Below are 24,160 nucleotides of genomic sequence, written 5' to 3' on the forward strand. Positions count from 1 at the left end.
AGATTCGAACTGCCGACCCTTTGGTTATAGGACAACCCACTCTACTAACTGAGCTATTATCAGCCTGATTTGTTGAAACATTTGATATTTTTTATGTCAAAGAACACAGTAGCTGATGAACTTTGTCCATTCTACTTGCGTGGATAAGATGGACACTACCCGTACCTCATGTGACTCACCACAAACTCTGCAAGGACAAAAAGCAATTGCATCCCTGACATCGATAAAGTCTATAAGTCTATAAGATTTCATTTTTAGAAAATTTTTCAAATATATTCTTAACTGCAGTGGGCGAGTGGAACTTGCAGTGTTAATGGTTACCTTTAATAAATAAAAGTTTTCATAGTGACTCCAATCACACATTCCCTTCAGGTAAGCTAAAAAATTTTTGATGACTTCATAATCATTTTATCAGAATTTTTAAAATTTTTGACTTGTTTTAACATCTCAGTAGCAGGCAGGCTACCCGTAGGTATTCTTGTTTTTTTTCTCTCCGAGTCTGAGGCTGATGTGACAAATTCCACATCAAGGTGAAAAACTACACCTCTCTATACCTCTTGTTTGATTTAGCCACATTCTCAATATACTGAATATCTCATGCTACGGGTTTAGCTCAGGTCAGAACACGTGTGATGGGTTCAGCAGGCGGTTTTCCATTGTGTCCTGCTCTTGTGTGGGTGTTTTCAAGTTAAGTTATTACCTGATTAACAGCAGAGATTTACAAAGTTAACTCATTGGAAACACTGTACATGTGTTCTTAAAGCACATTTCACTTCCTGCCTCCCGCCCACTGATTTCTGGAATAGGTTTCATAAACGAATGAATGAATGGATCAATTTGCTTTCTCTTCAGGATGACAATAAATCAGTGGATATAATGAAATATTATGAGACACTAACTATCCCCGGTCAGGCGTGGAAGCATGCGCTAGTGCCATGTGTCACTACATCCACTACACTATGGAACCACCCTGGATCCTGAAACAACAGACAGATGATGGACAGACAGACCTGAGAACAGCCAATGATACCAAGCTGGACTGGTTAGCAGGAGCTAGAGTGGAAACCAACAAAGCAAGAAAAGAAGCATAACGCCAACAAACAGACCAACAAAGAGAGTGAAAGCCAGGGAGTGATGTGCACAGGTGCTGAACAGGCAACAGGTGTGTGATCACTGAATTATCTGCAGGTGTGTAAAGAGTGAAGGGTTGACCATGCAGAATGCACACCCAGACACCAGCAGGAGACAAACACCACACAAACAACAATAACAAAACCCCAAACCCCATTGTTAAACATAATACTCAGTAGAATCCCTCACACACAAAGAAAATAGATTTTAATGAAACCTGACACCCCCAGAAAGTAGCCATTTATCTTCTGCAGCTAGGTGACACGTGAACATCACATTAACCTTTTTCAGCTGTTGATGGTCCTCCATGGATCATAGCTAGATGAAAGCAAATATCTTCTCCCAACAAGATATGGTCACTTCTATGTGTTGGGATCTCAGCAGGAGTGGAGAATGATTATCCTTGGTGGGATGCCCACCTGAATGAGCTGCCTGAAGTTTGGACCTAAGCACCACTTAGGATCCCTCTGTACCACACCATTCACCCTGTGTGCTTTCTGATGGGTTCTTCTTTTCCAGGAATGAGGATCCAAACTGCTTTCCCAGTCCTTTAAGGAAGTGCTCAGGACATAACTAACAGTCGGCTCAGCTGTTAATCTTATGAATTTTCTTCCCATTAAACTTCCTGCACAATCGAAGTCACAGGACAGATTTTGCATAAAGATGCCAGAATGAAAAGAATAACGCCACCTACTGTCTCAAGCAATAAATGAATGTGTTTACAGTAATAAACCAACAGTTCTTGAATAAATACATTTATTACAAATTAAAGACAAACATAGTTTGAAGAATTTAAATTAAACAGAAAATAAGCCTGCTTGGTAAATTTTGTAATATTTTGATGTTGTTTTGTAGCTACGTCTGTATAGCTGTGAACGCCAACGGAAAAAAGTCACCTGCCTCTACATGTTTCTGCATATTCTACATTTTCTTCTGTCCATAAGGGAAAATCTTCTGTCAGTGTCTATACCACTGCTTTCACACTCACATATGTTTTTAATAATAATAATAATAATAATAATTCAATTGCAGAGTTTCAGTCAGCTGTCAAAGTGGCTGTAACCTACTGCAAAGTAGGTGACCTTTGACCTTCAGGGTGACACAAACATGTCCTTTGAAGCAGGTAGTATACATCCTGCTCTCAATATCAGTGGCTATATGTCATAAACATGGAATTTATTAATATAAAAACCAACACAAATTTTCCTGTGGTGCACAATCTGCCAGTGAACACCACCAACTGACCCAAAGCAGATTTGTTTTGGACAGACTGTACTGTCTTTTTGTTGGGGTCATGACTTCAGACATTAAAATAAATAAATAAATAAATATATATATATATATATATATATTCTCTTCTGCATTTCATCCTGATAAGTTGAAAGACAGGTTTTCACCTGTGACACATTACATTCTGTGAGGTTTGTCTCCTCAGAGGAACAATTTGCAGACCTGTTACTGATATACAGGAAAAGGCAACTTTACTGGGGCCAAAGGTCAAAACAGGAAGTTCCAGTTACTTGAAGAAGAATGTTCAGTTGGATCAAACAGCAATTTAGGTTTTCTGAGTAATTTAAGATCAAGATATGCTTGTTAACCTCATTGGTTACTGAGATCCTTTTACTGGATGGTAAATTTTCCATTTATGGTAAAGTGGCCATTAAAGCCCCAAGAAACTTGCATCTTGAAATAATTTGTAATCAAAATTAAAGGGGACATTAAGATAAATTTCAACCTGGGCTCTATTTTAGATGTTTTTGGGTTCATCTTTTCAAAAACTTACTTAACCTGTACAGTTTTTATTTAGAATGCAAAGACTATCCCTGGAGGTCTAGATAATGTTACTTACTATATGGGCAAACTAAAAACACTCTCAGTAAACCCCTCTTGTTAACACTGAACAGGTGAAAATGTCATGTGTGGTGTGTGGTGAAATTGAGAGGATCCCCATGGAAGTAAGAATGGATGTTTACCGAAGCAAATGCAAAGAAACCTTTGAAAATGAGTGATTATGCAGTTAGCCACCTACCTTAGCCTCGCCATCATCCCGTGGCACTGCTCTCCAGCGAGTCATTGCAAATCAATAATCGAGGGGCTTGTTCTGTAAGGCCAGCACCCATTAACTGCACAAATATTACACCATGAACCTCTCTTCCCCAACAAACACACCTAAATTGCTGGACTCCAGAACCTATCCTACACCTAGTCTATGTAGTCATTAAAAATCTTGCCTATGAGGCCAAATTGGTTTGGCGCGGCACTGTAGCTGAGACTGAATCCTATGACAATGACCCTCTGAAGTGCCTTACACTTATGTAAAGCACTTCAGAGGGTCCATGCTTTCTTTTAAAGAGAAGGACAACAAGTACTTTCTTCCAGTCTGTTGGGACGATACCTTTCTTCCAGAGCGTGTTTAGAATGTGAGAATAACAGATCCCTGAGCTGTTTCCCATCTTTTGCTGTTTCCCTGAGATGTGGCGCTTCATAGCTGACCTTGGATCAGCCAAGTAGTAGAGACGTCCAACATGCTGGCATAAAAGAATATGTGTTGTTCAAGAAACAAGACCAGTCTGTTCAACAAACAAGATCATTATAATGGTTTCTCTTTAGAGTTGTGAGAGTTGTTAAGAAGTAGATTTTAAGGACTCTCAGGAGAAACAATTACAACAATCTCATTTGTTGAACACTTTGACCTTGTGTGTTTTATAATAGAGATTCTCTATTGTAGCTTCCCTGCTTATCAGTGATTATCTTTTAGGTTAATTTGAAGATGATGATCCATTCACATCTTTTTTGTGCCATCTGTTTCCTTTTGTTAAAGATGTGCAGGTTTTTTCAACAAAATGCCTTGATTTTTTTTTTCTTGTTTTACCGTAAAAACCCCCAACAGTCATGAGATCATCACGTTTAATTCTTTGGATTTCAAAAGTTCCATCCCTACTTCGAGCACACATGTGAAGACTGTAGAAATAGCTTCAGGCATTGGTGGAAGCTGCAGAGGATGCAAACGTACAACTGCTGGATTCAAAGCAGACTCTTTGTGTGTCTGTGCTTCAGATGCTCTTGGAGATGCCATAAACTCTGCTGGATTCTCCCTTCCTCTCTTTTTGGAGAGATAATTGGTAGACGGAGCTGAATGAGGTTGTTTGGATTGTTTGTTAGAAAAGTCGATGTTGCTGGCTCCAGCTCAAAGCATTCTTCTGTGACATGTGCAGAACATACTGAGGGAAAGGCCTTCCCAGTTAGTGACCGATCTGTTTCACAGGAAACCTTGATTCATCCTCAAGAGCCCAGAAACATGGCCTGTTTCTATTTTTCTGCTCCTCTGGTCCTGTGCCAATGACCGTCTGCTCAGAGACAGGAAGAAAAAAGGACTATTACTTGGCAAAGTGCTTAACGGGGTCATATTATGCAAAATGAGGGATTCCTTTAATTTTATAGTAAAGTGTGGTCAAAGTTTTTTGTCTGTGAATGTAGAAACTACATATAATCTAAATGAAGGATTGAAATGATGTACAGTGCATCCGGAAAGTATTCATAGTGTTTCACTTTTACCACATTTTGTTATGTTGCAGCCTAATTACAAAATGGATTAAATTATTTTTTTTCCCTCAAAAGTCTACTCACAACACCCCATAATGAAAACATGAAAAAAGTTTTTTTTTTTTTTTGCAAATTTACTAAAACGTATGTACATCAACAAAGTATTCACACCCTTTGCTCAATACTTTGTTGATGCACCTTTGGCAGTCATCTTGAATATGATGCCACAAGCCACTCCTTTGATATCTTGGCTTTGTGCTTAGGGTCACTGTCCTGCTGGAAGATGAATCGCCGCTCCAGTCTGAGTTCAAGAGTGCTCTGCAGCAGGTGTTCATCCAGGATGTCTCTGTACATTGCTGCATTCATTTTCCCCTCAAGCCTGACTAGTCTCCCAGTTCCTGCTGCTGAAAAACATCTCCACAGCATGATGCTGCCACCACCATGCTTCACTGTAGGGATGATGTCTTGGTTTCCTCCAAACATGACGCCTGGCATTCCCGCCAACCAGTTCAATCTTTGTCTCATCAGACCAGAGAATTTTGTTTCTCATGGTCTGAGAGTCCTTCAGGGGCCTTTTGGAAAACTCCAGGTGGGCTGCCATGTGCGTTTTTCTAAGGAGTGGGTTCCGTCTGGTCACTCTACCATACAGGCCTGATTGGTGTATGGCTGCAGAGATGGTTGTCCTTCTGGAAGGTTCTCCTCTTTCTAGAGAGGAATGCTGGAGCTCTGACAGAGTGACCATCGGGTTCTTGGTCACCTCTCTGACTAAGGCCCTTCTCCCATGATCGCTCAGTTTAGATGGGCAGCCACCTCCAGGAGGAGTCCTGGTGGATCCGAACTGCTTTCATTTAGGGATGACAGGGGCCACTGTGTTCATTGGGACCTTCAAAGCAGCAGAAATGTTTCTGTACCCTTCCCCAGATTTGTGTCTCGAGACAATCCTGTCTCAGAGGTCTACAGTCAATTCCTTTGACTTCATGCTTGGTTTGTGCTCTGACATGTACTGTCAACTGTGGGACCTTATATGTAGACAGGTGTGTGTCTTTCCAAATCATGTACAATCAACTGCATCTACCCCAGGTGGACTTCAATTAAGCTCTGGAAACATCTCAAGAATGATCAGTGGAAACAGGATGCACCTGAGCTCAATTTTGAGCTTCATAGGAAAGGCTGTGAATACTTATGCACATGTGATTTCGTAGTTTTTTGTTTGCTTGTTTGTTTGTTTTTTAAATAAATTTACAAAAATCTCAAAAAAGTTGTTCACATTGTCATTATGGGGTATCGTGTGTAGAAGTTTGAGCAAAACATGAATTTTGTCCATTTTGGAATAAGGCTGTAACATTAAAAAATGTGGAAAAAGTGAAGCACTGTCTGCCAGGTGTTTGTAATGAATTACAGCAAAGACCACAATGCAGAGAACCACAATGTTGTACAGTTAAATGAGGAAACGAGAAACAAGAAAAGCTCGAACCCCCTTCCACACACACACTCCCGTTTTGCTGTTTGTGCATTGACATCCTCCCTGGCAATGAATGTAAATGAAGTTTTGAATGGAAAGTTTACATTGCACCAAAATATAACTCAGCTGCTTGCATGTGCAAAGAAACAAATACAACACAGGAGAAATCTTGTTTTCTGCATTTATTTGTCATGCGTGTGTGTGCATGTTATATGGCCAGTGGAAAAATGCTCTCTGAACCAACAGTTTGTTATTCTTGCAGGGAGAACATGCCAAAAAAAAAAGTTAAAAAAAAATGACAAACCAATGATTTTCCCATTCATTCTCCATCAGCACATAAAATGTCATTTTAGGGCACATTTAAGTCGCTGTATTGTAAGAATTAGTGCACAAATGTACAATCATGATTTTAATCCAGATGCAAAAATTCAAGGAACGATTGGCCATTGATGCCTTTTTTCATTCTACATCCAAAAGAGCAGCTTGTCTGGCAGAAGTTAACCTCGCTTATATTTTTGTGTGAATGGGCTGTTTGCAGCTGAACTGGGAGCGTGTCTGTGTGTTTGTGAGTCTGTGGTGTCTGTACGGGCATGTTGTGGAGGTGGTGGGGTTGCAGAGCGGTGAATTTCAAAGCATCAGGAAGGGCATGTGGTTGAGAGTGTGTTTTGTGTGTGCTTAACCCACAGTCACCCGCTGCAGGACACCGTGGAGCATGTGATCGGGATGATTACCCTCCACAGTCCACAGCACCCCGCCCCACCCCACTCGCCCACAAACTGTCCTTTTGACCCAGATCGCCCACACCTTTTCTCAAAGTGCACGTCTTCTTCTTCCTTCAGCTCTGCCCCCCCCACCACTCTTTTCTTACCGCACTGGATCCTGCTGCGGCCTCCAGCCACGAGCCCCGACAGGCTGCAGTGCAAACACAGGGCTGAATTAGTGTCATGAGTCATGGAACGGCACATCTCAGGTCTGAAATCACATGAAGTCACCAGAAGATGCACAGTGCAGGTGGGTGGAGCCTAAAGATGTGCATATTTGTTTTTAGAAAAGCTCTGTGAATGCCGGAATAGAGAATTAAAGGAAAGGGTTTAAATGAATGAAAAGAAGACAAGAATAAGAGAAGATCAAGAAGAACTATATTTGTGTTTCTAAGAGAATTGCAGCACTCAGAAATTTACATGGACATGAACAGCTTTTTATGACTGAGACTGTACAACATACCGCACATCTGCAACAGGAAAATCTCAAGAAACTGGTGCACACAGTTTAATTGATTGTGGGGTTTCTGAAATTAATAATAGGTCAAAAATTATTCTTCGGGGATCAAATGACTACATTTAAGCTCATGTTTGACTTTTAGACATTTAAAGTCAGATTTTCTTTTGACCAACTGATAAAGGAAAAAAACAAAACTTTTTTTGGTCAAAATTCTAAGTAGCGTAAATATTTTTGTACAATACAGTACACCCGTGAATTTGCAGACAGTTTTACCCAATTGAGGTAAGATCATAAGGACATATTGCACAGAATGATTTGCATTCGTCAGAGTAACTTTGGCCAGATTTTTAATTTCAACATGAGGTTTGCAGCGTGATAATTGATTTGCGCCATTCATCCAGTTAAGAGTTATGGCGGGGGGGGGGGGGGGGGGTATCCCAGGGGACACTGGATGAGAGTCAAAGGTCAATTTACAGTCACCATTTCACAAAACATGCTTGTCTTTGGATGTGGGAGGAAGCTGGAACACCCAGAGGGAACCCATGCACACGAGAACATGCAAAGTCCACACAGAAAGAAAAGGACCAGGTCAGCTAATGAAATATTTAAAATATCTCAATTTGATTTTTATTTAAGACATTTCTAATTCGATTTTATGTTGATCCACTGATTATTTATTTTTTTTTTTTAAAATGAACTACATCTTGTTTTTCACAGTTCTACAATGACTGAAGCGTCTGTCGCAGCTGCGCGGTTCTGAGGACATCAGATCCCATCAGATCTCAGAAGTGAAGCAGAATAAATCCTGATTAGTACTTGGCGGGGAGACGGCTTAGGAACATCAGTAGCTGTGAGCAGTTTCTCTGTGTAGAACTGGAGTTGCATCAAATCCCAGTGCGGATCTGGTGATTCCAATTAAACGTGTAGCTGGAAGCAAAGAAACCCCAAAACAAACTAACAAACCAGCAAACAAAACAAGAGGCACATTACCGCATATCACACTAGTGTGAACAGCATAATGCACGCAGATGGGTAATTCTAAGGTAATGGAATTACAGTGACAGCAAAATTTAGCCATATTTGAGTTTATCATTAACAACGGGGCTGTCATTGTAATTCCGTTTGCATAGAACTGCCCTGGTAACAGTTGCTTGCAGTGTAGAAATGAAGATTCGGCAGCTGTATTTCTGCAGTGTGATGGTGCGTGAAGGAATAGAGGCACATTTCACACCTTGGGGGCAGCTTTTGGGGGCAGGCAAAGTGCACCTGGCTGACAGGTGAAGCCCCCCCCAGCCTCCCTGGTACACACATAGTTTTCCAGATCAACGGGGTAATTTCTTTTTCTTCCCATCACATACTCCCCCTTTTACGCCTTCTCCGCTTTGGACTCTTCCAGACCTCATTCCCGACAGAAACTCAGCTTTCTCTGGCAATCGGCTCAGTTGTGCCCACTGAACACATCCGTCTCAGCTGATCGTACTTTTGAACAACTTGTTTCCCTCGTTCCAGCGGTGAGCCCTGCAGCCCCAGCTGCGCCTTCTTCTGACTCATTAGATTTGTTCAGTCAGGTGGAGCAGCATGCGGATTCCTTCCAGCCAAGTTCATCAACCCGGCCTGTGGCTCCAACTGTGAGGTGATAAGAGAGACGGGGCTCCAGCCGTAGGACCCCGCCGTGACTTTGTTTAGTGTGAAATGAGAAGAGTAGGATTAGGAGGAGGAGGAGGGGAAAGTAGGAGAAGATGGGTTTTAAGACTGCAGATGGGTTTGATGCAGCGCGACGCTAACACAGTGCAGCGTATTTAATGCAGCGTAGCATTGCAGTTACAGGAGTGTTAACGCCTGTCAGTTACGTGGCTGCTCATCCTGGCAGCAGGTGTCTGTTTGACATTGGGTCGACTGTGCACGCTGTGCCCTGTTAACCTGTGACGATGAACAGAAGGATCAGGGTTCCTCTCCACGTGCTGCATTCAGGTTAACGACTGATAGGACCTGAATCAGACCCTCAGTCAGATCGATACGATTATTGGTGGCCTCTGTTTGATCTGAGCAGTTTCAGAGTAGTCACATCACTTATTCAAGAAAGATTGTTTGCGATGCCAGGAGGAAAGGTCAGATGCTGCAAAGTAGTAGAAAGATAATCCAGTTTGGATTCAAGCTGAAAGAGTCAGTTAGTCAGGTTCATGTTAGAGGTGAAGATTCACACAGGATTTCTCTGTTGGACATTTATGGAAAAACTCAAAGCAGCTCAGAAGACACAGTCCATCACCAGGACAGCAGGACCAAGTCAAATGTCAGAGGCTGTCAAAGCCGCAATAAAGCAGCGATAAGATGGATTGATGCAATCCAGCCTGATTTTTACTCGTGAGAGGAAAAAAAACAGCCGAGCTGCCTTGAATAAGGAAAAGATCATGTTGTTCTTATGTACATGCAGACAAAGCAGAAAGGACAGATAGCGACTCTGGAACAAACTGATAACGCACTGATTTGAACTTCATACTCGGATGGTCACGTGTGAAATTAATGCAAAATGACAACAACCTACAAAATATAGTCAGAGTGCAAGAGGTCTTCATGCAGACGCAGACATTTGTGTCAGGTCTGGGTGCAGCCAGTGTGTTTTGTTGCAGTCACATTGCTTTGTTCTTCAGAAAAGAGAATCAGTTGGTATGTAAACGCACCACCACTGTACGCATCACAGACCATAAGCTGGATGTCTTCACTGCATCTCTGTTTTACACGTGTGTCACGCCACAGGCTACTCATTTAACAGAAATTGTTCACAGATCACACTTGAACACCGTCTTGATCAACAAAAGTTTTCCTTTTGGCTTTTGGACAGTTCCTTGAAATATGTTGTTTATTGTTTGTAATCGTGCAGTTTTCATTTCCACACAATGGAGCATGTTTTCACCGTGGATGTTGGTTTGCCATCAGGATAAGTTAAACACCTGTGGAGTGGTTTTCATGAAGCCTGGTGAGAGACTTGTATGTTTCAAGGAAGGTTTGGACACAACAACTACCACAAGGGGTCCGAACCAGTTCTGTGAGGTGATGGATTTAGCAACACACACCTCCAGCTGGTCCCATATTTGCCCTCCTCTTTGATCAGGGGGCACTAGGAGAGATCATACTGTACATCTGATAAGGTCCAACAGCCTTTTGGAGACATTTTCCTTTGGTCTGTTTTGTTTTTCATTGTGGGAGCAGTATTGATTTGACATCTTCTCTGAATGTCTTAGGTCCTGATCATGAGATGAGATATACTTTATTGATCTCACGGTGGAGAAATTATGTTTACACTCCAGTTACCTCAGACAGCAATTAGTCCACAATTATTACTTGTTTACCGTAATAATGGCACACATCAGAATTAAAGACAGCGCATACACATTTGACATTGTTTATATGCATTAAATTTGAAGAAGTCCGCTATCCGAATTGAGGCAAGTGGGTGAAGGTCAAGCAGCGACCCTGAGTTGCGCCACTGTCAGCTTGGGGGGAGGAACGGGCACCAGCAGCAGCTAAAACCACGCTGCCCCCACAGAAGGGAAGGGGTGACGTGAGCAGAAGCCGGAGTGGGGGTGTGTGATGGGGAGTAGGAGGGGGGTGGGGAGAGGGAGTGGAGAATGCTTCAGTCCTACGAAAAACAGTTTATGGTCTTTGTGAGTTGAGATAAGAAAAGAGCCAAATGATCACCAAGGCCTGAAAACATTCCTCTGGAGGAAAACAGTCGGGCAATTTGTCCTTCAGCCTTGATAAGCCTGCCGTGTTGTGGTTTTAGCAGTGAAAAACACTTTTTACAGCTTCACTAGAACAACTAAATCCCAATTATGAATTAAAAATATTCCCAATTATGAATTAAGAATATTCCCCGGCCTCCAAAATCTTCATCTTCACCTGCAAGGCATGCGTCTGCTCCAAGATATCATCCAATTTGCGTCTGAGTTCAAGAGTCATCGCAGTCTGAGAATGCACTACCTTGCCAACCTCGTTAATCATGATGGACAAGCGAGGGGTCGTGGTTCTTGATGCCGCCGTCTTGCCAATTTTCCAGTAGATCAGGGCAGCACATAAGCCAGAAAGTACCAGCCCTGCTATCATAATAAATCCTCAACGTCCTCAACAGAGAAAGGTGCCAAGCATGCAACACGCCACGACGCCCAGGAGTCGAGAACATAGCCCGCAGGATACGTTCCATCTGGGCAGGTAGGATCCCTCGCTCCTGACCTTCTTGTAAAAAAGATGGTGTCAATAGTGTTCAGAGACCAGCTGATCATTTCCATGGTTAATCCAATATTAGCCCAATAGATCCAGCATCCAATATAATTTAAGGAATTCACAGTCTGGTGAAGTCGGGACTTGAAGGTTAAAGCAGAGAGCAGAGATAAGGGAGAGAGGAGGAGATGCGACCGCCCTCGTCGGAATCCCAAGCTATAACATGAACATTGTTCCTGTTCACTTATCTTTGATTACTGATGTTTGATTATTTGATTCTGATCCTGATTTTCAAAGTCTCAGTCACAGAACTTTGATCTTGATTGCTGGCCTTTAATCCTCATTGTTCATCTTTGAAACTCATCTTTTATCCTGATCTTAGATCCCGATACCTGAATTTTGATCCTGATCTTTGATCCGGATCACTCATCTTTGTTCCTGATTTTAGATTCTTATTCTTAGATTTTCTAGCATGATCTTTGATCCATATCACATCTTAGATGCTAGATTTAATCCTGTCATCAGGAACATGGCAGATCCTGAGATTTGATCCTGATCACTGGCATAATTACTGATCCCATTTACAGAATCAATGGAATCAGGACCAGAGATCATAGGCAGAATCCAGATCAAATGAATAAGGCTCAGACCTCAAAGATTTAAGATCAACGGCAAGGTCCAATCTGTGATATGGATCTGCAACAAAATTTAGTCAGCTCTTTCTCAAACCAAGGCCTGTTTCTCTGCTATTGAATTTCTTGCCGTGTCCCTGTGAGATAACCTGCTGACAATAAAAACAACAAATAGATAAATGGTCGGGACAACATAGCCACTTCAGTGCATGTAATTATGGACTTATTTTTATAGAACTTGATGGAGAGGTCATTTGTAGAAACTTGTTCTTTGAACATCTATCGAGTCTCATTTTAGTCGTCATTACATAATGTTACATAATGTTCCCACAGCTGAAACAGCCACACTGTCCTGGCCAGTTAAATGTTTGGGTTTCCATCAGACCCCGTGTCTGGCAGACCCAGTCGACTCAAAACATTCTGGAATTCACTGTGATAATGACCTCAGGACGATGTTCAAATATGCTTTGTGGGTGAATGCTTTATTTTTAGGTTTGTACGAGGACATCTTCCCACAAAACAACATAATGCTTTAATCACAGCTCAGGAAGAAGTGCAGCACATTTACTAAACACACTGAAATTGAGGGAGTCTGGACAGCAAGCACTGAGCAAATTAATGTCTTATGATAGTGCAATTGTCGGATCAATTTGGCTTACAGCAGCAATCCAGACAAAATCACCTCAAGTACGGTTCTAATTTAAAACCCAAAAGAAAGAAATCACTGCTGTTGGCACTGTGTTGGTCAAGCGGTGAATAAACTTTCTTCCAAAACAGAAGGTTCCCAGTTCAAGACCACCCGTGCCCATTCTCCATCTAACGTTGAGTTGCGCATCACATGAGTAAGATCTAACCTTACCAACCCCTAGAGCAAGAACACAGATGACAGTGGTAAGGAAAAACCCTCTCCTCAACACCATCCTCCTGACTACACTTTAATTGATTAATTTAATTGATAAATTTAAGGTAACTTTTTCCACATAACATTGTCAATTAGGTGCAAAACAATATTGTAGTTGAAATTAATTAAATCAAATGAAACATTATTACTTAAATCCCTAAAATTAACAATTGCAAGTATATTGAAAATAATAGTAAAATTACATTTAAAAACCCCTGTGTTTAATTTCCTAGTAACATTCAAATAGAGGATCATACTTATTTCTTATCATAAGAGAAGACATAGTGCATGAATCCCCTTCAGCAAACATAACAAGACTCACCATTGGGCACAAAATGTTTTAAAATGTTCAGGCTCTACTTTAAATGAATAACTTTGCATTTAAGACAGACTTAAGTTCGAGTGGGGTTGCATTCAGTTTGACACATTTGCTAAATGAAATTCTTAATCCCAGATGCAGCTTTCCACTTTGCTCTTCATTTTCATGTACTTAGTTGACCCAGGAACTGACAGATAGGATCCAGAATGCAGACATAACCTGAAGACAGAGAACAGTTTTTACACTTTATTTAGGTGAGATGTAGACTCTTCGACTAAAGACTGAAGCAAGGCAGATGGTAACTAGGATTCTGGTGGATCAGGTGTGGAGGATCTGAGACACAGATAAAACAGGTAAACAGACATCCGGGAAAATAACACCAAAAATACAAACCAGGAAAACTCTTCTCAGCGATAAGGCCAATAGTTTGCACCACAATGGAGACTGAAAGCTCTTGGGGCATCTGGACGTTTGAGCTGCGGGTATATACTGCATTGACTTGACTGGAGAGAGGTTGCAGGTGAGCAGACTCAGCAGCTGCAGAGGATCAGATGGGTAGGCCGGAGGAGAGAACCCAGAACCCACGCACAGCAACACAGAGACAGACTGAGACAAACAAGACACACCATGGAGGGGAAACAACAAGACACACAAGGAAAAGGAAAGGCAAAGTCTGAACCCAAACAGTGCTACTGCTCCTGGCAGGCCGGTGCATGCATGTGAGGTAATGATGAAGTCGTTTTCTGCACACCATCACCAAACCTGGCTGTAACACTGACTGAAAACACATGACGTAGTGCTGATTGTCCATCTGTGTCCGCGTTTCCAGAGCTGGAGGTCATTTATTGAACCTATGTTGTTTGACAGGTGGAAGCATTTTTGCCCAAGTACAGACTAAAGCTGGAAGGCAGAAAGGCCGAGTTATTTTTGCTTCGAGGCAGTGACATGGGACAGCTGACAGACAGAGAAGTGCTAAGATAGAAGTGATATATGACAAACAAGAGATTCTTGGCACCCACAGCTCACTGGTCAAATAGGTTTGAAACACAGGGAATCTTATGTAAGCTGAGGTTTTGTGTAGAATGATGGCTTTATTCCACAAAGCTCCATTCTCACTTTTATGAATGCGCATCCTGGAAGTCTATGACAAACCAGCATGTGAAGACCAGATCATCTTGCATACTATTAAATGATGCTGGGCTTCTATATGTGGAAAAACAACTTTTGCACAACTGCTCCACCGAAATGCAAGGGTTGCAACATTTTTGGAGGTACGACAAGGTTCCAAACCTTCAGCATCCAAGATGCATATCTGCAAAAGTGAGAAGAAGGTTTAAGACTTTGACAGTTCATTATTGGCACATCTGTATCAGGTAGAAACATCACTGACAGCACTATTTGGTGGAAATGGATCTGCTGTTTGAAGAGGCGCTCAAACAGTCGAGCAGTAACCGAACAGCCCAGTATGTTAAACTAGTTTTAAACTAGTTTTTTTTTTTTTTTTTAAGAATGTTGATGTGAACACAGTTGTGGTGCTTATAGGATGGATGTTATCTGTACATGGTTACAGATTGGTGCCAACATGATGTTTGAGTTTGTGTTCTTTTATGTAACCAGAAAGCAGCTTGGCATAGAAACAACAGAGAAAACACATAGATCTACGCATTGCATCACTTTACCCCCCCAGCTCTTCGCGGTTGAAACAAATCTGTGGTGCAGGTGCTTCCACTTTTGTACACAGTGACATTTCTTCTCATTGTCTGAATGATTTCCCGGCAAGTCTATATGCAGGTGTTGCATATGTTGTAAGTTTAAGAAAAAGCTCATGCAGATCTCATTCAAGACCAAATCCAGTCTCTGTGCTGGGAAAAAGCTACACTGTTTGAAGAGTTATTGAGCAATTGAGTATTCTGACCTTAATCATCATTTCTATGAATAATTTCCAACTCCAAGTTATATAAACCTGATTGCTTATTGGTTTTAAACATTCTCAGGTGATACGTAGTTGTGTAATGAGGGGGTGTGAGTGGTTAACTTTAGGGGAGGTGATGGTCTAGTAATAAAGCATTGGGTTTGATACCAGATAATTCTCGTTTCAAACCCCTCCCAGACCAGAAAATCACTAAGCGCCCTTGGACAAGGTCCTTTGTCCTCCATTTGCTCCTGGTGTGCAGTTGAGCACTTTGCATAACAGCACCCTGACTTTGGTGTGTGAATGAGAGGCATCATGGTAAAGCGCTTTGAGATTCTGATGGAAAAGCAGTATATAAATGCAGTCTATTTAACACCTGATATCAAGGTGTTCAAAATTATTAGGCAGCTTCTTTACATCAGGCAAAATGGGCCAAAAAAGACATTAGCAGATAGAGAAAAGTCAAAAATTGTTAAATGGCTTTCAGACGAATGAGATATTCTTGAAATAGGTCAATGTTTTGAGGTGTGCTCATTGAACAATCAAACATTTGTTGCAAATAGTTTATTCGTTATCCCACAGAGGCATTATCCTCCAGTGCCACCATATTCCAGAAGTGGAACCTACCTGGAGTGTCTAGTGCTGAGAGTGGTCAAGGTAAGGAAGATTGGAACACAACCACCACTGAACAAGACTCTCAAACTGAAACGTCCAGATTGGGTAAAAAGAAATATCTGAAGAGAAACTTTCAACGGCTTTACTCTTGATGGACCAGATGAATGACCCATTCATCTGGTCCTAGATGAACATGATTGACTGTGACGAGTTAGCATAAGGTGTGCTCATTGAACAATCAAACATTTGTTGCAATTAGTCAACAATGTCGCAAAAAATGCAAATTAAATGCAAAAGACTTCATTATCCCACAGAGCCATTATCCTTCAGTGCCACCATATTCCAGAAGTGGAACCTACCTGGAGTGTCTAGAAGTACAAGGTGTTCAGTGCTGAGAGTGGTCAAGGTAAGGAAGATTGGAACACAACCACCACTGAACAAGACTCACAATCTGTAACGTCCAGATTGGGTAAAAAGAAATATCTGAAGAGAAATTTTCAACGGCTTTACTCTCGATGGACTTTTGATGGACCAGATGAATGACCCATTCATCTGGTTCTAGATGAACATGATTGGATGTGACGAGTTAGTGTAAGCCTTGCGGATGTCTGAGTCAGTGACTGAGAAGCAAGGATGAATCAGCAGATGCTGATCAGCCAATGAGAGCAGTGTTTCATCTTTTCAGACTAATTTGCATATTACTGATCTGCAGCAATGGGCTGTTATGAATTCATTTCATGCACTTGTCTAACTGACACTCATTCTACCGAAACGCTGAATCCCGTCTGCGTATTCTTCACATCTCAGCAGCATGGCTCTGCAGGAGGCGCATCACGTCGAGATTTTACGCTGCAGAAAGTGCACGTTGCACAGCTCAAACTGGGAACTACTTTCTGTGCAGTTGTTTTCAATCTTAAACAGAACACAATATGTTTGTGTTTACGCTCCCACAAAATAATTAGTACGTCTCCTTTCTAGTGTTCCTATTTGAAACTGGGTGCACGTGGGCCTGGGAAGGGCCGCGCATGAAGCTTGACAGACAGGTGACGGAATGAACGAAGAAATCTGAAGCAAAGTCTTTTTCCTCGCTTTGCAACACACTTACTGAAAGAAAGTCCTGGCATGAGCCAAAAAGAAAATAAAGATGTTTCTCTCCGTTCTCTGTTCCCTGAACATTCTACACCAAACTGTATTTTAAACATTCTGAGTGTTTGTTTAAATCCATTTGGCACAGCAGATGGGATGTGTGTATATTCTCAGTATACTGGTTTAAATCCACTCTACCGTCCCGCACTGATTTGAGCGTTCTGGCAGGTGTGGACAAAAATCACCAAGGAAGCATTTTTCAATCCCAAATGATGTAGATATGTCAAATGTTCAGACCTGATTGTCATCAGGATTACTGTCAATCTGCAAAAATGTTCTTCTGAAAAACATGTTACATATTCATGTAAAATGAGGTGACACCAGAATGACAGTGCATACTTTTTTGAGATTGTTGCAAATTTCTAAAAAAAAAAAAAAAAAAAAAAAAAAAAAAGCAAAACTAATAAATCACTTGTACATAAGTATTCACAGCCTTTGCTATGAAGCTCAAAATTGAGCTCAGTTGCATCCTGTTTCCACTGATCATCCTTGAGATGTTTCTAATTGGAGTCCATGTGGGGTAAATTCAGTTGATTGGACATGATTTGGAAAGACACAGACCTGTCTACATATAAAGTCCCACATTAGACATTGTATGTCAGAGCACAAGCCAAGCATGAAGTAATTTCCTGTAGACCTCTGAGACAGGATTGTAGTGGTGGCAGCATCATGCTGTGGGGATGTTTTTCAGTGGCAGGAACTGCAAGACTAGTCAGGATTGAGAGAAAGATGAATGCAACAATGTAGAGAGACATCCTGGATGAAAACCTGCTCCAGAGCGTTCTTGACCTCAGACTGGGGTGACGGCTTTGTGAATGTCCTTGAATGGCCCAGCCAGAGCCCAGACCTGAATCCAACTGAACATCTCTGGAGAGATCTGAAAATGCCTCTACACCAACGCTTCCTGTCCACTCTGATGGAGCTTGAGAGGTACTGCAAAGAGGAATGGGCAAAAGTGCCCAAAGATAGGTGCACCAAGCTTGTGGCATCATATTTAAGAAGACATGAGGCTGTAATTGCTGCCAAAGGTGCATCAACAAAGTATTGAGCAAAGGGTGTGAATACTTACGTACGCCACCACCAAGACACGCAGACAACCCAGGAGAGGTTATGGGCTTATGTGGCTGCGATTGGAGAAATTGTGCACAGTGCAAGCTTTGCATTTTGCATCACTACTCTTACTTCATAGTGGAGTAGAGCAGAGAAGGATTTTCTTTCACCAAAACAGATCAAATACAGGCTTGCATCTCAGATGTACCTTCTGGCAATTTGTAGCTAAACTTTCAGGTCTTCTTTTTAAGAAAATCCTCCTCTATACCACTTCATCATGAAGATGGATAACTGGTGATGCAAAATGCCAAGCTTGCACTGTGCACAATTTCTCCAATCACAGCCACGTAAGCCTATAACTTCTTCTGGGTTGTCTGGGTGTCTTGGTGGCTTTCCTCACTTTTCTACTTCTTGCACAGTCACTCAGTTTTTGAGAACTGTCTACTCCATGCAGATGTACCATAGAGTGCCATAGTGTTTGTATTTCTTTGTAACTGATGTAAATAAAATCTGAAACATATTCAGTGGCAGCTTTACCATCAGAGAGCCTCGTCCACAACTACAAAAAAGACTCCAAGCTGTCACTGATGTTAAAGGGGGCAATACACAGTATTAAGAACAGGGGTATGTAAACATTGAGCACAACTGTGTATATATATATATATATATATATATATATATATATATAAAAATGTTTAGTTCCTTATTTGTTGAAGCAGCTTTGTGAACATTAAACCGGTCCTTTAACATTAACTGACTGAGAATGTTATCTGAGGCTGCAAAAATGTTACAAATGTTCCTTTCATATGGTTGACAGATTTCACCAAGATGAATATATTAGTGAGAAAGTGTTTTAAAAATTGCTTATCTTGCTATGTCAACAAAAGTAAATAAATGATCCACAGCTGGATTCTTCTCCTTTTTGTTGAGATTGGCTGTAAATCTCTGTCCTTTTGAGTGCTCACATTTTGTGCTCGTGGTCATATGGAGGCGCACACTGATGTGGTGCAGGTTTTACACCAGATGCCCTTGATGTAACTGTAGGTGTACATGGTTAGATGGAGACTGGGACACCGGGGGCTTTGAATCTGGGACCTTCTTGATGTAAAAATGATGCACAACCACTGCACTCCCATTAGAGAGTGACTGGAATAAATATTCTTCAGAACTTGATAAGAAGATAGATAAATATTCAGTTTCATTTTAAAAAAGAATGAAGAAGTATTGCACAATCCACATCTGGATCCTTATCAACACCAACATAAATTTAGTTGGTTCTTTGACAGATAGTTTATATTAGATTAAAATTACATATTAAACCACATATTAGACTATAGGCACACACACACACACACACACACACACACACACACACACACACACACACACACACACACACACACACACACACACACACACACACACACACACACACACACTCTCTATCTATCTATCTATCTATCTATCTATCTATCTATCTATCTATCTATCTATCTATCTATCTATCTATCTATCTATCTATCTATCTATCTATCTATCTATCTATCTATCTATCTATCTATCTATCTATCTATCTATCTATCTATCTATCTATCTATCTATCTATCTATCTATCTATCTATCTATCTATCTATATCAAGGCAATGGGATCACCATGGGATCAGTCCCCACATTGTTCTTTCTTTGTGGAGTTTGCATGTTCTCCATGTGTTTGTGTGGGTTACCTGCGAGTGCTCTGACTTTCTCCCACTTCCAAAGACATGCAGATTAACTGGACTGGAAACTTTAAATTGTTCTTAACTGAGAGTGTGAATGTATTTGTCTTTACACAAGGTTTTGGTGAAATTCTATTGTACCTGCATTGATGATGAATGTCCACCAGGTGGAGATATTGCTCCATTTCAAGAACCTTGATTGCAGGTTTCTGTGAGACATGATGATGAACTTGTTGCTTAGTAGCACTAGAATTAAATAGCTGTTTATTGTTATTGTCAACTGGGCACACAACAAAATTAGAGAAACCATCTCCCTTCCAGTACAAGAATAAGACAATTCTAAAATAGAATAAAATAAGAAATATGTAAATATATAAACCACTTTGGTAGAATAAAAAAATATATACAAACTTTCCAGTGAAAGACATGATGATGGTAGGTGTAAATATTGCACTTGGTTGGGTTTTTCTTTGTATTTGAAACCTGTGAGGTCACACCTGTGCATTCAAGAGTCTGACTGCCCACGGGTAAAAACTCTCTGAAGTGCAGCATGGTTTTCTCCCTCCCTCCTGAGGTTTATGACCATCTCCTTGGTTTTGATGGTGTTCAGCATGAGGTTGTTTGTGGAACACCATGCCTCGAGCCTCTGGACCTCCCCCCGTATGCTGTTTAGTAGCCCTGCAATGACTGCTGGCATAGGCTTCAGCTCCCTCATGAGCCTTAATTGGGGTAAGTGGGTATAGAGAATGAATGAATGTATGAATGATTAGATAAAATTGTGCAAGATTTACTCCTAAAATGGACTCATCCACCAAAATCTGTTGAAATCTGTAAAAACGTACTGAAAAATTGCTTAAAATGTTGTTAAATTTCATGCTTCAATGTTTTCAGAAGGTATCACAATTACATCTGGATCCCAATCAATACCAAATGTTATTAGGTTCTTCTCCCTCATAAGATTGACCATTTGACCAACTTTAATTGACATAATACAGAAACCTTTTGAGTAAAATCTCAAGAAAATGGCAGCGATCACAAAGCTTCATCGTCAGAGGTGATAATAATTCATCTTCTAGGTTACCTTCTGTTTAAAACAAGAATGATATGATGAATAGTGGCTGACGTGATGAGAGCGCTGGGCAGGAGGTCAGCGAAAAAGTTAGGTGGACTGTGGTCAGAGCAGATGTGGAATATTTCTTAACGTGTAGGAGATGTTGCAGTGAGCTGGTGTGAATCTTTTCTGGTAATAAAGACATTTATTACTGCAGCTCGTTTTCTTGTTGGTCTCTCATTACTACCAAGATCACAGTTGTGCAGCATGAACACGTCCTATTGTCAGTGCAACACCTGGGGAATCTCATCTGGCTGTTTCTCTGTCTCCAACTGGATCCAATGTTTTTCCATACACTTACATTTATCTCACGGCTGCCAAGTCTCACTGAGAGCAAGTTTAGATGAGGTACTGCACTACAGAGGTTATAAAATGTGCTCTCTACATTTGAACAAGCTAACAATGGAACTGATTGGCTGATGAAGCTCTCACTGTTAAGGTTAGAGATCCGGACGGGACTGGACAGTTACAGGTGATGGACTTAAATGCTGGGAGCAAAGAACAGAACTGGTTGTGAACGAAAAGACATTTATTTACAATAAACATATGAACAATGCTGCGCTAGTTAGATGGCCTGCTGAGCCAAAACAGGGCCTGCTTGTAACGGTGGAATTCTGGGAGCTGCAGTGCACACACAGACAGACTTGGGAGTCTTAGAACAAACTGGAATCCTGGGGTATATGGGAACTGGATCCGGAGCCAGGTGGGCACACAGAGCCAAGGACGGGAACTAGGAGAACGGAGGAGAGGAGAGGTGAGTGACTGCACTCAGAAGACCGAAGACTTTGACAACCGACAGTTCACTGAAGGCTCAAAACAGGAATCTTCACAGTTCTGGGAATAATGTTCACAGTTTAGGAAATACGGTTTGCCGTTCAGGAATCGTTCACAGACACACAGTACATAAGGTATCTTCAGAGGTCAAGTGCTGCGCATCTTGTGATGCAGTTCCGATTAAGCAGGACTTTACTTTAAAAACGACTTGGAAAGTTCTTAGTGGTTCAATGTCAGAGTTCATACAGTTCTTGGAAACAGTTCTTGGTAATAGCTCTAGGTACTAGTTCTTGGAACAGTTCATAGACAGGAGTTCTGTGAGAGTGGAATCCCATAGAACATGAAGGAACTTAACTGTTGTTGTTAGTTATTGTAACCACAGATTTACTTTTGTAACGTTAGCAGTCGTCATGTCCGTCTTTGTCCTGGGTATAGACATTGGTATTCATATTCAAGTCTTCTTGAATATGATGCCACACTCTTGGTGCACCTATCTTTGGGTAGTTTTGCCCATTCCTCTTTGCAGCACCTTTCAAGCTCCATCAGGTTGGATCGGGAGCATCGGTGCACAGCTATTTTCAGATCTCTCCAGAGATGTTCAATTGGATTCAGGTCTGGGCTCTGGCTGGGTCACTCAAGGACATTCACAGAGTTGTCCTGAAGACACTCCTTTGATATCTTGGCTGTGTGCCTAGGGACATTGTTCTGCTGAAAGATGAACCGTCGCCCCAGTCTGAGCACTCTGGAGCAGGTTTTCATCCAGGAAGTCTCTGTACATTGCTGCATTCATCTTGTCCTGACTAGTCCTGACTAGTCTCCCAGTTCCTGCTGCTGAAAAACATCCCCACAGCATGATGCTGCCACCACCATGCTGATGGTGGATGGATGGCTGCCGGCTTGGATGGTGGATGGTGCCTGGTTTCCTCCAAACATGACACCTGCCATTCACACCAAAGAGTTCAATCAGTCCCCTGGCTGAGCAGCAGTGTTGGGGAAAGTAACTTTGGAAAGTTACTTCATTAGTTAATCTATACAGTTCTATTTTACAGTTACTTCTTACATTTACTTCATTAGCAGCTGCGGACACCTTGTCGGCAGCTGCTGAATGTAATTAATAAAGTTACTCATAATCTAATTTGGTTATTTTTAAGATTTAGTACTCAGAAAAGTAACTATTAGTTACTTTGCTGATTAGTTACTTTTCTGATTGCTCAATCTTATGAGTAACCAAGTTAGATTACTCGTTACCTTATTAGTTACATTACTTATTAGTTGCAAGTTTTCTGCAGATTCTAAACAAGTAATTGCATAAAGCTGCTAATGAAGTAACAGCATAAAGCACCTGTATAAAGCAACTAAAAAAGTAACTTGTCAAAGTTACTTTCCACAACACTGCTGAGCAGGTGGCATTGGAGTAAACTTGTGGGTGGATGATCATAATAATAAACTTTAATGAAACTAAACTTTAAACTTTAATGAGAAAGTAAACTTTCTCTGTTAAGAACATGTACTTTTCTTAACAGTGATGATGAATGATCTTGACCTTTTGTGATGAACTGTGGGTCATGACACCCTATGGGCTCTTTATGATGATGTTTTTTTTTTTTTTTTTGTTTTGTTTTTTGTTGCTGTTTTTATTTTGCATGTTTGGCAATTCTTTGTTGTATTTTTTTTTTTTTTTTAAATTATTATTAGCATGACCAAAACTTGGGGTGACTTATTTTGTGACTTGGTGCTGTATTAATGAATTGAAATTAAATTTAATTGAAATATATTTGGAAGTGGGTGATCCAGTTGAAGGGTAAATCTCCAGTGACACGCCTATATTCTGAGTCATTGTCACGTCTTTACAGCGATATGTGAACATTCACCAATCACACCAGTCATAACCCCTCTCCACCCTTACTGCATCAATTTTATTATTCTAAAGAGATAAGCAGAATCTCACAGGTGGGGTGACGCAACAACAAAACCACAGTTTGATGCTGGAAGAGGGTAGGTATGGTGCCAGTGATGGGATGGATTGTTTTTGTACTGGTGGTATCTTCCACATACAGTGATGGTGTACGCAAAGCTTTTTGAAACTGTGAATCATTTGCTTCACACAAGCCTTTACTATATCAAATGACCCCAAACCATTTATTTCAGAAAACTATACACTGCTTTGAAACACTTGAAGTGGATACCCTTACAAAATAGGTCATCCATGTTTACTTACAGTATATCTTTTTGGAACTAAACATAAGCAAGGTACTCACAGTTTATGTGCTATGCACTTATCAGATGTAGACCTCTTTGGAACAGCTGTGTGTGTTTCTCCATGTAACACTGGAGTTGCGTCAGGAAGGGCATCCAGTGTAAAACTTGTGCCAAATACCAATACGGATCTGCGGCGACCCCGAACAAAACGGGA

This window comes from Thalassophryne amazonica, chromosome 10, assembly GCF_902500255.1.
Source record: "Thalassophryne amazonica chromosome 10, fThaAma1.1, whole genome shotgun sequence".
Taxonomy (NCBI): Eukaryota; Metazoa; Chordata; class Actinopteri; order Batrachoidiformes; family Batrachoididae; genus Thalassophryne; species Thalassophryne amazonica.